The following is a 14553-nucleotide window of genomic DNA, read 5'->3' as shown; positions in this document are numbered from 1 at the left end:
CACAGCACAAAACATGTACTTCAAATCATTTCTATGAAAACAAAGAAAAGCTTCAGTTAATATTTCACCATAAAAGACTAGGATAATATTCAGAAATATAAAATAAATTTTTATTTAAAAAAATTTCAAGTGTTGCCTGTCTTCTGATAAAATCATATGAACATGAACATTGCCACTACTTCAAATGCACATAAACAAAAAATGGAGTGCTGTTAAGTGCAGAAGATAAGAAAAAGCATATCGAGTGTCTCAAATAACGTGTGAATCAACAAATTTAAAATGCACGAGTTCGATTTCCAACATACAATTGAGGGGGTCAGAAGCAAAGGGGTACAAGTGACATTTCTAAGAACGCGAATTAAGTGTATCCAGGGCATCCTAAACATCTCAAATTTTAGTGGTAAAGGGATATATCTTTTAACCATATCACACACTAAAATTTAAATAAAAAACTTTACGGAATTTACAAAACCTTAAGTACTTCCAACCACATTTTCTAAAAAATAACTTAAGTGCACTTATATCCCTTTGCTTCTGAACCACTCAATTGTATTTATCTTGTATCTTTACTATAGATTATTTTATTTCAAGGAGTGCAGTTCGGTGTTCAAATAAGCCACCGAACTGCACTCCTTGAAATAAAATAAGGTATAGATAACTGAGTATATCTTTTATTTCGCACATTACCTGTGGACGTTTTACATGAGAGAATTTTTGCACCCTCGTTGTACGCTAAACTTTATCGCTATGTTGACAACAGTAATGACGTATTTGGTGACGTATGTTAACGTCCGTAAAACTTCGGAAAGGATTATTATACATTTCCCACTCCTTTAACATTTATCATATCGTAGCTCCTAAAAACACTAACTTCGATGTGATCTGTTCAAAATAGACATTTACTCCTTCAAAAATTGGTAAGCGGTAAACTTTTGTTTTTCGTGTTAGTTGAGGGGGCGGGGGTCAAAGCGAAGAAATGTTGAGAAAGAATGGAAAATATAACGTCGCTACTAAAAATCTTTACTGTTTCCGAATTACGGCGAGTTAAACAAGTGTTTTCGCTTGGCGCAGTACTCACTAATCAATGTTGCTATACAAATTAGATTATTATGGAATTAAAGGTGTTGCACACGAATGATTTCACTCATATTTCATAGATAGGAAACAGAAAGTCGAAATCAATACAACTATGAAATCTACCTCGACATGGGGAACTATTAATAATGGAATTCCTCAAGGATCAATATTAGGTCCCCTACTTTTTCTAATGTTCATAAATGATCTTGCCCCCCTAATAAAAGATGTAGGTCATCCCATATTATTTGCAGATGACACAAGTATAGTAACAACAGCCAATAACTCCAACACATTCCAATCTTCAACAGAGGAAATTCTCTTCAAAATATGTGAATGGTTCTCAGTCAATAAATTGGTATTAAATTGTAACAAAACATAATTCAATTTAAATACTGTCCAAATTCAATCTCGCAAATTTCAAGGCAATAATTAACAATAGATCCCTATTAGAAACAACAACAACCAAATTTCTTGGCTTAAAAATCGATAATGTGTTAAATTGGAAAAATCATATTAAAAAATTACCCCCAAACTAAATTCAGCATGTATTGCTATTTGATCTATAAAAAAGATAGTTAAAAACAATATACTTTGCATACTCCGTAATGAGTTTTGAAATAATATTTTGGGGAAATTCCACAGATAGTAACAGTATATTCCTACTACAAAAAAAGAGTAATTATAATAATAGTAGGTGCCAAATCTAGAGAATCGTGTAGGATTATTTTCAAAAAACTATAAATAATGCCCATGGCTTGTCAGTATATTTTTTTCATTAATAATCTTCCTCGTATGTAGGCCTAATCGTGAAAACTTAGTAACTAATTCAACAGTTCGTAGCATAAATACACGCCAAAAAATTATTTTCATACTCCATCGGCAAGTCTATCGTGCTATCAAAAAGGAGTGCATTATATGGCAGTAAAAATCTTTAATAGCCTGCCTATCGATATAAAAAATGAAACTCAAAACATAAGATTATTTAGGGCCAAATTAAAGAAGTACCTAATTTCCCACGCCTTCTATTCTATAGGTGAATTCATGACATTCAATAACGCTTCATAAAATTGATACTAAAAACTTTGTGTTGTACTAGTAGACTACATTGTAAACCTCATCTGTATATATTTCATCTAGACTGTAACTATAAATTAAGACTTTATAATAGTATTAAGTTTTTTGACTTCTTCCATATTCTACGCAATGTACGAATACCATGGAATGTTAATAAATACAATACAATACAATCCTTTATCTGTTGAAATCTCATACAAAATTTATATCCTGAGCCTTCTTGTACACCGGCCTGAATAAATTATCCATCTTGAGCTGTTCTAAGTAGATGAATATCACCCACAGTGGTAAATCTCTAACGAGATATGTTTTAACACCGAATTAGGCCTACGCCAAACTTCATTCACGTCCACGTCATCCGGCTAGGGATAGCGGGTTCCGCTACTCAAGTAATGTCAGGTGACTGACTCTGATTGGCTCTTTTATCAATGACGTCAACATAGCGTTAACGTTTAGCGTACGGCGAGGGTTCGAAAACACTCCATTACTCACCCCAAGAACACGAAGTTCCGCTATTTCTGAATGTACGAGTATAATGATAGATCAGATCTTAAGTATGTGTCGAAAGGCCCTAATGTGCTTAACCCTTGAAAGTAGATTATAATGAGAAGTTGGTGTAATGGATACGACGAAAATTGGTGCAATTCCGTTCACACCACTGTGCACTATAACAAGTTGAAATATGATTACTCTATGTGGCCATAGACCGTACGTCCTAAGGGTGATAGAAACGACGGAAATTGGGCTTCTGCGGTCTGCTGGATTTAAGCAATATTTGCTTTATGGCCGGGAAGCTCTGGGGCATCAGAAAGTGTACTGATAGCAGTAGGAAATTACCACCAAAAGGGGAACGAATTCAGTAGCTTATTGAACAACGTCAATTGCAGTTAAGCTGTCATTCCTATCTTGTCAGTTAATACATTAAAATTAAGATTGAGAAAAATGACACAAAAACTGATTTGTAGGGTAGGGAAAGAAAGTACACAAGAAAGTTTAATTTTTTAATCGAAACTCCATATAAATTTACTTCAAACAAATCCAATAATTAGGACTGCACCATTTAGCACTAATTGTCACACTGATTTGAACAGTCACAGTTCACACATTCAACAACATGTTTTAAATTCTGGCAGACTTCCACTGCTCAATTCCTCTTTGTAATTGTCGTCCTTGTTCAATTTCTGCTCACACTGTTCCTGTTTAACATCCTCTTCCATATTCGTTACTCTCATAGTTTCTCTACATTATCATCTTCATCTCTCTCTTATCAATAATAACATTTAAATTCAAAATGTCCTCTTCTTCTTTTTCTTCTCGCTAAGTTAATTTTCGTCATCTTACTTTTCTACATGGACATCTTTCTCTCTTTCATTTCAACATCTTTTTCGTTTTCCTTTTCTTAATGACCTATGTTCATTCATATTTATCTTCTTGTTATAATAATCTTTTATTTTCAGCGCTCTCTTTGCCCTTTCATCTCTATCTTCTTTCCATAAAAATCTTCTTCCCTTCATTTTTTTCATCATCCTCTTTGAATTTTTATCTTTCTCTTCTTTACATAATCCTCTTTCTCATCACCCTCTTTGTCCTTCCATCTTCCTCTTCTTTTCATAATCATCATATTTTTCTTCATCTTATTTATACTTTCATCTTTCTCTTCTTTACATAATCATCTTCGTCTTCTTTTTCTTCATCGCCCTCTTTGTCTTTTCATCTTTCTCTTCTTTTCATAATCATCTTCGTCTTCTTTTTCATCACCCTCTTTGTTCTTTCATCTTTCTCTTCTCTCCATAATCATCACCATCATCTTCTATGTCCCTTCAACTTTCTCTTTTCATAATCTTCGTCTTCCTTTTCTTCTTCACTCTGTATCCCTTCATATTTCTCTTCTTTACACAATTATCATCAAATTTTTCAACACAATCTCCGTCCTTTCATCTTTCCCTTATTTTCATGATCATCTTCTGGTAGACCTTTTCATCTGTGCTTTCATGTTTCACTTATTTTCGTAATTACTTTCATCTTCTTATTCTTCATCGTTCCATTTCCCCTTTCATCAACTTACTCTCTGTTTCATCCTTTTATCATCCAGTCTGCTGTCAAAAATTCTGAAAGTTAGAATTTATAAAACAGTTATATTACCGGTTGTTCTGTATGGTTGTGAAACTTGGACACTCACTTTGAGAGAGGAACATAGGTTAAGGGTGTTTGAGAATAAGGTGCTTAGGAAAATATTTGGGGCTAAGAGGGATGAAGTTACAGGAGAATGGAGAACGTTACACAACACAGAACTGCACGCATTGTATTCTTCACCTGACATAATTAGGAACATGAAATCCAGACGTTTGAGATGAGCAGGGCATGTAGCACGTATGGGCGAATCCAGAAATGCATATAGAGTGTTAGTTGGGAGGCCGAGACGTAGATGGGAGGATAATATTAAGATGGATTTGAGGGAGGTGGGATACGACGATAGAGACTGGATTGATCTTGCTCAGGATAGGGACCAATGGCGGGCTTATGTGAGGGCGGCAGTGAACCTCCGGGTTCCTTAAAAGCCAGTAAGTAAGTAAGTAAGTAAGTAAGTAAGTAAGTAAGTAAGTACTCTCTGTTTCATCAACCTCATCTTCCTCGTCTTATTTCTGATCACTTTATTCTTCCTTTCATCAGATTACCCCTCTTTTCATCATCTTCATCTTATTCGTCTTCTTATTCTTCACCACCTTCTCTTTTTCTCTAGTATTTCTTGTGTTTTCACATGTATTTCTACGATGTTAGCAGTGTGTGGTACTAACTAATTTACGTTTGAGAGTAATTGCAATTAACATCTCGTTTCATTTCTATCATTTGCTGCATAATAGTCTCTCTTTATTATTATTATCATTATCACTATCATTATCATTATTATTATTATCATTATCATTATCATCATTATCAGCATCATCATTATTATTATTATTATCATTATTATTATTATTATCATTATTATTATTACCATTATTATCATTATTATTATTATTATTATTATTATTATTATTATTAGGTCTATTATTATTACTATTATTATTTTTTTACTCTTGTTATCAATGAGAAATATCAAACAATGTATTCCAAACCAACCTGTTATATACAAGATTGTCCCTCGTATTTCATGTAAGACAAGTTCACACAATCTAAGATCAATGTTACATAGCTAACATAAATGATATAGCACTCAGTTCATTTCCTGATCTTCGAACAAAAACGAACTCCAGTTAGTGATGTTTACATAACCTGGCAGTAGACGCTCTTGGTAACACACTGTAGCCCTATATAGTGTTTAGTGGGTACGAACATGGGCGCCAGTGCGTATAAATTTGTTTTACAAAGAAGTAGATTCCAGCGTGTAGGTCGATACGGAGTGAATCTGTATTTAAATTAAGTTTTGCCCTCTGCTTGCACAGCAAGAAGCTAAGAAAGTTCGCCATGAAATAGGAAGCGAATCCATGTTCCTTGCATGGTGGCAGCTACGCTTTATTATGGGGGAAAGTTGTACTCGTGCCACGTCATATTCTTGTGCGTGATTTAAGTGCTTATAAATTAACGACTAGCGCTTTTTTGCTTCTCTTTTTTTTTTCGGTGTACAATCTGCCATGTCGAGTTCGATGGAGGTGGTTCTCCTGGGAATAATCAGAAAACGTGATAAAATGTAGCGAGAATATTCGGCTAGCATGTAGGGGTTTTCAACTCGCCAGCGAATTCCATGGCCCATGTAATTTTGGTATCCTAGGGACATTTTCAACTGTTTTTTCGTTATATTATATTAGACATACATCCAAACTATTCTTCTTCTAGGTTCAAGTATTAGACCCAATGTTCTGTTCAGCTCTTAAGATTGATATTCCTCGCAAGTTTGTCAACTACACCAACAATTCTTTTATCATTCCAGGGGCTGTTTCTCAAACCTCATGGACTAGTAATACTAGTCTGCACAGTAATAAAATTAGTTTATTTTACAAGTCTGTGTTTCTAGAAACTACAAGGGTAAAGTAGTAGTTACCAGTTCACAGACTAGTTATTTTTTTATATGTGGTTTAGTGTTTACGATTCAAGTGATGAAGTTGTGAGAAGAGCTAAAAACTATATCGAGAAAGAACAATTTATTCCTTTATGGGAGCATTGTTTAAATATAATGAACGGTTTAGGTAAGAGTTGTTAAATATAGTAGGACCTAGAATAACTCTTCTCGGGTTCTCAGCCAGGTGAGTTAGAGATTTACTTCCAAGCTTTCGATGGCTAGTTCTGCCATCTTCTTCAGGGAATGAAGTGATGTGGGACCATGTCTAGCCGGTATATATGCAATATGGTCCCACGTCACTAAACTTATATTTACTTGCATTACTAAACTTATATATACAGGGTGCGTCAGAAAGAACGGATGGATTTCACATGGCAAGAAAATTGTAAAGATTCATGAAATCAAAAATTTATTGTTATCAACATATTCACCAATACATGCAGTTTATTTATGTAAAACAACATTATCCATATGATGTCCTTGGCTTTCAATACAGGCATCGAGGCGTTTTCTGATGTTCGCCATCACTTTCACAGTCATAGCTGGTGCAATTGCCACGATTTCTTCACGAATCGCTGTCTTCAGTTCGTCCAGTGTATGTGATCGATGTTTACAAACTTACGCCTTCAAATGGTCTCAAAGAAAGAAGTCGCAGGGCGCGAGATCTTACCGTAGCCTCGGACAATCTCAGTGCAATAGAATTTCGTCCAGGTGATTTCTTCTTTAATGTTGAACCTGTGATATGAAATGAAGCCTCCCACCGCAAAATTGTATTCCGAGTTGGAATCCTAGCGTGACATCCGATATCGAAATGAGTCCTGAGTGGCGATCACAGACTCTTCATTTTTCAAAAATGTCTCTACGATGAAAGCACGTTGTACACCAGACCAACACCATGTTCTCAACTGAAACTGCATTCTCTGGCTGACCCAACAGTCGTGGTCCCCCTCACTATATCTCTCTCCTCGTTGCGTATCGATAGTTTGAAATCCATCCGTTCTTTCTGACGCACCCTTTACTTTCATTTTTCATTTCAATTTCATCGGGAGATCTTCATTTCTCCATCCATGACTTGATTCACAAGTCTCAGCATTGAAAAACCTGGATTTTTCTTCAATACACAATACACTAGCCGGAATCCCGATTCATGGTTTTTTTTTTTTAATTTCAAAACATGTGGTTTCTTTAAAGGAGTTGCCAAGGCAATTCGTACTTTAACATACAGCTGACCCCAGCTACATACTGGGAAGAATGACCGGAAATGGAACGTAAAACAAGTATAGGAACATCATCTTGTGGAGAGTGAAGAGACACATATCTCTGTCTATGAGGCGGAACAAAGCTGGTGCCGGCGTACATGCTAATGATGTGACGGATATGTAGCCTACGTATTGGCTAGTCGATACTCTACGACGTTTCCAGGAGAAAAGGAAAGGCAGCCCTTTAACTTCAGAAGTAGTTGCAGTATAATGTAAAGTTATCGTTTGTAAGTGAATACGGCTTCAGCCGTGGTTGTTAGTTAACAGTTACTCACCAAAGGTCCCTAGTTCAATCCCTAGTATATATTTAAGAAATGTGATGAGATAAGCCAATCTCCAAAACCGTAATGTCGAAACCTTTCTTGTCCACACCTGTGGAGTAACGGTCAGCACGTCTGGCCGCGAAACCAGGTGGCCCGGGTTCGAATCCCGGTCGGGGCAAGTTACCTGGTTGAGGTTTTTTCCGGAGTTTTCCCTCAACCCAATATGAGCAAATGCTCGGTAACTTTCGGTGTTGGACCCCAGACTCATTTCACCGGCATTATCACCTTCATTTCATTCAGACGCTAAATAACCTAGATGTTGATACAGCGTCGTAAAATAACCCAATAAAATGAAAAATGAAACCTTTCTTGAATAGCCGAATCCCTGATGCTTTATTTCTAGTTTCTATTGTAAGATTAATCGATCAAAAATATTTAATCGAGTCGATTGAAATTGAAGACCTCCCTCGAATAAGGGTGTAACCAACAAATCTATAACACACGTTTCAGGAGAAAAGAAAATAACTTCAGGGGTATATTTCTTTAGGCTATATTTATTAGCAAAACTATTTGATTAATCAAGAATACAAGTTTATTCAGGTATTGGTTATATTATGGGAAGTGAAAGGACTTCTTATTGGCGCTAGGGGAACTTCATTTAAGTTAACCAAAACCATTCTCCTTTCTCTTGAATTTTCTAATGAGGACATTAACAAAATTTGTCTAATGGTATTGAGAGATTCATTATCCATTTTACACAATCACTTGTATAATATTATGTAATTTTGTTTTTATTTCATTTCATTACTCTTCAATGTACTTTCATCTCATGTTTCTCCGAAATCAAATTGTACTTTATTTTTAAATTTATCATTGTTCCGTATTCTCTCCGCAATCATATTGTATTTTTAATTTAACCTCTGCTTTGTATTCTGGATCCTAGTGGTCAGCCGTAGATTTCGGCCAGATGTCCCAAATTGTGGAATTTGTGTGTATAAATTAATGCTTCAAAATTACTTTTTCCACCGAAGTCAAATTTTTCATTAATTTGATGTTACACCCTTTTTCGAGGGAGGTCTTCAATTAATCGGTTCTACTAGATATTAATTATTATTTTTGTTAATGTAAGCTCAGAGTAAAAATTCCGACAATATTCATCCCTCAGAAAATTGCTTACTTCAAACACGATAATATCGTTATCTTGTAACTACAAAGTGCATAGCAGGTAATATAACAAATCTTTGCACAAACACTTCAGAAAGAGATTAAGATATAAGGACAATGACCTGGTCTATTCCTATTAAAAGTTGAAACACAATGCGAAATCCTTATTAAGTTTGTCAGCTCGTCTTCCTCGCATATGAAATATATACTTTCCTAGAATTCGCCCTCCTCATCCCTTAGCCATGGCTACACTGTGTGCAAGTGAGACAGTAACTATCTTTTTCTCTTTCTAAAATTTTGTAACCCGATTATAATAGGGGCCAGTCTGCTGTTCTGTTGCACTTTCTTTACTGAGTTTCTAGATGAAGCCTGTGTATTTAGTTTGCTAAAGAAAAACATCAGATTTCTATGGTCTGTGAAAAAAGTGAAAACTCCATTATGTCATTGGCCTATGAGAATTTGAGAAGTAAACTCGTGAAACGTTTGGATTTAAATTGGATTTAAATTGAGAAGTTCTTGACAGAAAAAATATTTCGTGTTTAGTGATGCCGGAAACATTGTTGGGAGATATTTTGGCTACAGCGTCTAGAATACAACTCTTAATAAATGGGTCCATCAGAGAAAGAATGCCACATCTTTGAAATTTTGAGGGACATATCATAGCTAACTGATAATACTTACTTACTGGCTTTTAAGGAACCCGGAGGTTCATTGCCGCCCTCACATAAGCCCGACATTGGTCCCCATCCTGAGCAAGATTAATCCAGTCTCTATCATCATATCTCATCTCCCTCAAATCCATTTTAATATTATCTTCCCATCTACGTCTCGGCCTCCCTAAAGGTCTTTTTCCTCCGGCCTCCCAACTAACACTCTATATGCATTTCTGGATTCGCCCATACGTGCTACATGCCCTGCCCATCTCAAACGTCTGGATTTAATGTTCCTAATTATGTCAGGTGAAGAATACAATGCGTGCAGTTCTGTGTTGTGTAACTTTCTCCATTCTCTTGTAACTTCATCCCTCTTAGCCCCAAATATTTTCCTAAGCACCTTACTCTCAAATACCCTTAACCTATGTTCCTCTCTCAAAGTGAGAGTCCAAGTTTCACAACCATATAGAACAACCGGTAATATAACTGTTTTATAAATTCTATCTTTCAGATTTTTTGACAGCAGACCGGATGATAAAAGTTTCTCAACCGAATAATAACAGGCATTTCCCATATTTATTCTGTGTTTAATTTCTTCCCGAGTATCATTTGTTACTGTTGCTCCCAGATATTTGAACTTCTCCACCTCTTCAAAAGATAAATCTCCAATTTTTATAGTTCCATTTCGTACAATATTCTCGTCACGAGACATAATCATATACTTTGTCTTTTCGGGATTTACTTCCAAACCTATCTCTTTACTTGCTTCCAGTAAAATTCCGTGTTTTCCCTAATCGTTTCTGGATAACTGATAATGCCATATAGATTTCATCAGATATTGTAGTCTGCAAACTAAGGAAAGTGCATATAAACTGTTATGAGATGATTAATATTTAAAAATTCATCACCATCATCCTTGCATGTATTGGGCCTAGTGGCCCGTTACGGTCTCTTGCCAACGCTTGAACGGTCTGCCCAAGGATCTCTTGCCCACAGGATGGTAACTTAAAATTTGGCGTGGAATTCTAGAACGAGGCATTCTGATGACATGTGATCTCCAGTTTTGTCTGTATTTCTGTAGGTATTCCGTAATCGGTTCAATCTGCAGTTCTTTCATAATGTCAAAATTTCTAATGTGATCCATTCTCGTGTATCCCGCTGTATGACGCATAAATCTCATTTCTGCCGCCGTTAATCTTTGTGAATCAATATTACGAATCATCCAAGCTTCACTACCAAAACAGAGCATAGATCTGGCCAATGTTTTATAAATGCTGGTGCGCGTGTGTTTTTGTACTAAGGTTGGTTTGAATATCTGATTAATTATCCCCATTTAATAATTTTCTCATTCAAATCCTTTTCTTCTTCATATGAAATTTGGTAACCGAGATAACATTTTTGACTTGTTCGATGATGCAAATTTTGCTACGGACTGGTTCCTTTCCTGAAAAAAGGCATCACTTTAGATTTGTCAGTTGAAATTTCCATATTGAAACTTTCTGCCATTTGATTAAAGTTGTAAACCAAACGTTGTAAATTATCTTCTGAAGTTGCCTTAACACAATATAATCAGCAAATAATAAGGTATCTATTTGGGACAAACGACTTATCGGTATACTTCCATGTGGTTTCAATCTCCATTCCTTAATAATGTGAAAATACAATTCGTTAAGTAACAGTTTGTGGTCACCTCGAATATTTTTTATAATTTTTTTTCGTGATATCTATCGTAATGTCTTTCTACGTTAGATTTTTTGGTGATTTTTTTTTTTTTTTGCATATTATGCACTATGTCTCCCCACATTTTTTTACTCAAAAATAAGTCTCCATTCTGAATTAAATTTACTGTATGTTCTCTTGCACATACCCCTGGCCTACGGCTTTCACTAGCCCCTATTACTAGACTAGCCCGTTCGTTTAGTATGTTCTTGTCTAATCTCTCGACGAGAGCTGCGGGTACACTGAGCTTTAAAGCGTGCGCTTGTGCCTATGGACATCAATTGACATGCCTGCCCTACACGAACACTTACACATACACTCACTCTACTATAAAATATACACATATAAACATCATGTACAGCAAGGCCCGGCGAAGTGGTGTGCAACTAGAAAATGGGTCACAGTCCTGTCATCTATCTGCAATATGCGGAACCCCAATCACGTACGTGAAGTGGATACACATTATATACACCAGGCATGTCAATTGATGCTCACAGGAGCAAGCGCACGCTTTAGAGCCCAGGAGAGCATGAGCGCTTTACAGCGGAAAGGAAAGAGACAGACTAAAGAGGTGGTATATGCCGCTTGGTCGAGCTATATTCAGGGATGGACAGCACTGATTCAATAGATAAAGGGAAGAGAACTTATTAAAACTGTATCCATGGTAATTTTTAGATTTCCCTGAGAAGTATAAGTGCATTACAAGAATGTAAGTTTTAATTTTAATGCTCATTTTTCACAAGTCTGATTTTTTTATTAAAAAAATATTTTCTCAACTTTTCGTATAGAAAAGTGAAATTTTCAGGTATAGGCCTATTTATTTAGTAGCCTTACAGAATTTTTTCGTAAATCTAATATACCGTATATAGTCTACGTATTATTGAAGATAGTGTATTGAAAATTTTGAAAATATTCGCATGGAAATTGTTTGTAAGGAAATGAATTAACAAAGCAACTATTGTTACATCATAAGCAAAAGATATGTGCCCATGTGTTGTAAAAATGTCAGCTCTACAGCTTCAGCACATTTCAAGAAAATAATTTAATATTCTGATGATAGGAAGTTGCTCACAAATATCACCTTAAAAGCATAATGCGATAAGAGTTTTGTTATGTAATATTAGTTACACTTAAAACAGATACAGTACCTAGGTAACTTTGCTTTGTACTGTAATATTGTTTTGATTAGTTTATTGATTACTTTTGTAAGGCTAAATATAATTCCAACTTATCATGTCATACTCAATCTCTTTCTTTGGAATATCACTTTCTTTATGAATGATGTGTTTGATCCACTTAATACAGTATAACATTATACTACTATGGAATTTAAGTGAATATTCCTTCTTAATTCTCTATTATGTTATTAAGATTTAAAACACAAGTGCAATATTAAGAAATTAGTGTTAGTACTTTTGTTTTACAGACAATATAGATAATATTAAACAGAAAGAAGCCATATAAAAATAACGACATAAAATTTCACGTTCCGTTTGAAGTTTGTGCACCACTGTTTTCTTAATCCAACAGGTTGCTTATTCATATACACAACCCTTCCTCTTTCCATACTTAGCGCTTGCTGCCCGCGCACGACGTCAAGGAGAGAAAAATGCGCTTGCTTTGACATCACTGATATACAGTTTTTTTTTCTTTCTCTGGTGATAGAACAAACATATGAATAGTTTTGAAACGTTAGATGTTATAATATCTATTACGAAGCAAAAGTCTTTTTTTTTTCTAACCAATATCTGATTAATTTAATAACAAAATTTCCTCTTTAGCAAGCAGACTCGGACATCGAATTCGAGACTTTCCTATAATCTCAAGAAAAAAAGGTTAGCACAATGCTGGCTTGTTTGGTTAGCTTTACAGACTGACTGCAGCGTCTGTCCCAGTGAGGGGGAGAGATTGTCTGGGTAGGCATGTGCCGGACACGTCACCGTCCGATAAATTAATTGGTACAGACACTTTTCCCGGGAGAGAAGTGGCCGCTGAATAAATCCCTTACTACTTCCAAGGTCTTCGCACGTCTTTAACGTAAAGTCTCGTTTTATAAAGACAATCTCTGCCGTTACCCTTATTTTCCTCTTTTCTTCATATTTTCTGCATTTCATCATTTTTTTACCCCTTCATTTTTTCTTTTCTCTCTCTTTTCGTTGTCATAATCTTCTCTCCCTTTATTTTCCTCTTTCTTTTATTTATTCTCTTTCTCCCTTCTGTTTTCCTTCTTTCCTCATCACTATTTTCTTTACTCACATTCTTCTTACCACTCATCTCTCCATTTTCCCCTCTTCCGCACATCTCAGGATTAAAAATCTTTAAAGTGAAATATTTGTTATTATTTTGATGATTATTATTATTATTATTATTATTATTATTATTATTATTATTATTATCATCATCATCAGCATCATTATCATTAGCAGCAGCATGTTTCACAATGTCCTAAGACAGTAGCAAAACTAGATTCATTCTACTACAGTCTTCGGACAGTTCACTAAATAAAATAGCCTACACATACCCTGCCCTTTCAAGTAGCATGATGCCGTGTCGTTTATGGATGTTTGATGGCTACCCTATCCAACCCTACTACTGCATAATATCATAAACATTGCTAAACTGAAGTGTACTGTACTTGTTTAGGAGTAAGGAACCTGTTGTAGAGTGATCCTGTAGTGCGCGTTACTTGTGTTTATGAGCAAGGTGTCTACTGAAGGACACATGCCGTACTGTATACCCCGTGCACACTTATATTCATTCCAATGTTATGGACTAGGAAAAAGGTTTTTAGTAATGGGCCAACATTTTTAAGATTATGTAGAAAATTAAAATACAGGGACATCATTTTATGTTTACTTCAATTTTTATTGTACCTGAGTTTTTTAATGTACTTCACTCCCAACCCTTCTACTAATGAAGTTCAACCGTCCTCCACACAAATCCAAGACCGCATATACAGTCATAGTAGCCTTACGGTCATAGTAAACAGTACGTTCCAAAAATACGTTCGCGTTTTCCAGCGACGAAAGAGCTTTCAATATTGAATCATTTTTGCACAGGTACTGTCGTCCATTTGCCTACGTCGTATCCCGGTTTTCCCCACCAGCTTTTATTCGCCAGCTAGTGGCTAGGCTGTCTTAGCTCTTTTCTGAGAACATTAATTTCTGTTAGTAATTAGACGTCTACGTAATATTATACAACTGTTTAAAATAAATTCAATAAAAGGGCCTCGTTAAGTAATTAACTGCCACGTGATTTCTTCACTTTCTACGATCCTGTAACAAAAC

General features: G+C 35.5%; 1 protein-coding gene across 4 annotated transcripts in view; it reads right to left on the bottom strand.

The window, feature by feature from the left end:
- Efa6 (Exchange factor for Arf 6) overlaps nucleotides 1-14553 on the bottom strand; it is a 593207-nt gene that overhangs the window by 493103 nt on the left and 85551 nt on the right. The gene's annotated exons all lie outside the window — the stretch shown is intronic.

This window comes from Periplaneta americana, chromosome 4 (genome assembly GCF_040183065.1).
Source record: "Periplaneta americana isolate PAMFEO1 chromosome 4, P.americana_PAMFEO1_priV1, whole genome shotgun sequence".
In the NCBI taxonomy this organism is placed as follows: Eukaryota; Metazoa; Arthropoda; class Insecta; order Blattodea; family Blattidae; genus Periplaneta; species Periplaneta americana.
The sequence above is the reverse complement of the archived record's forward strand: the minus strand, read 5'-3'. Positions and strand labels throughout refer to the sequence as shown.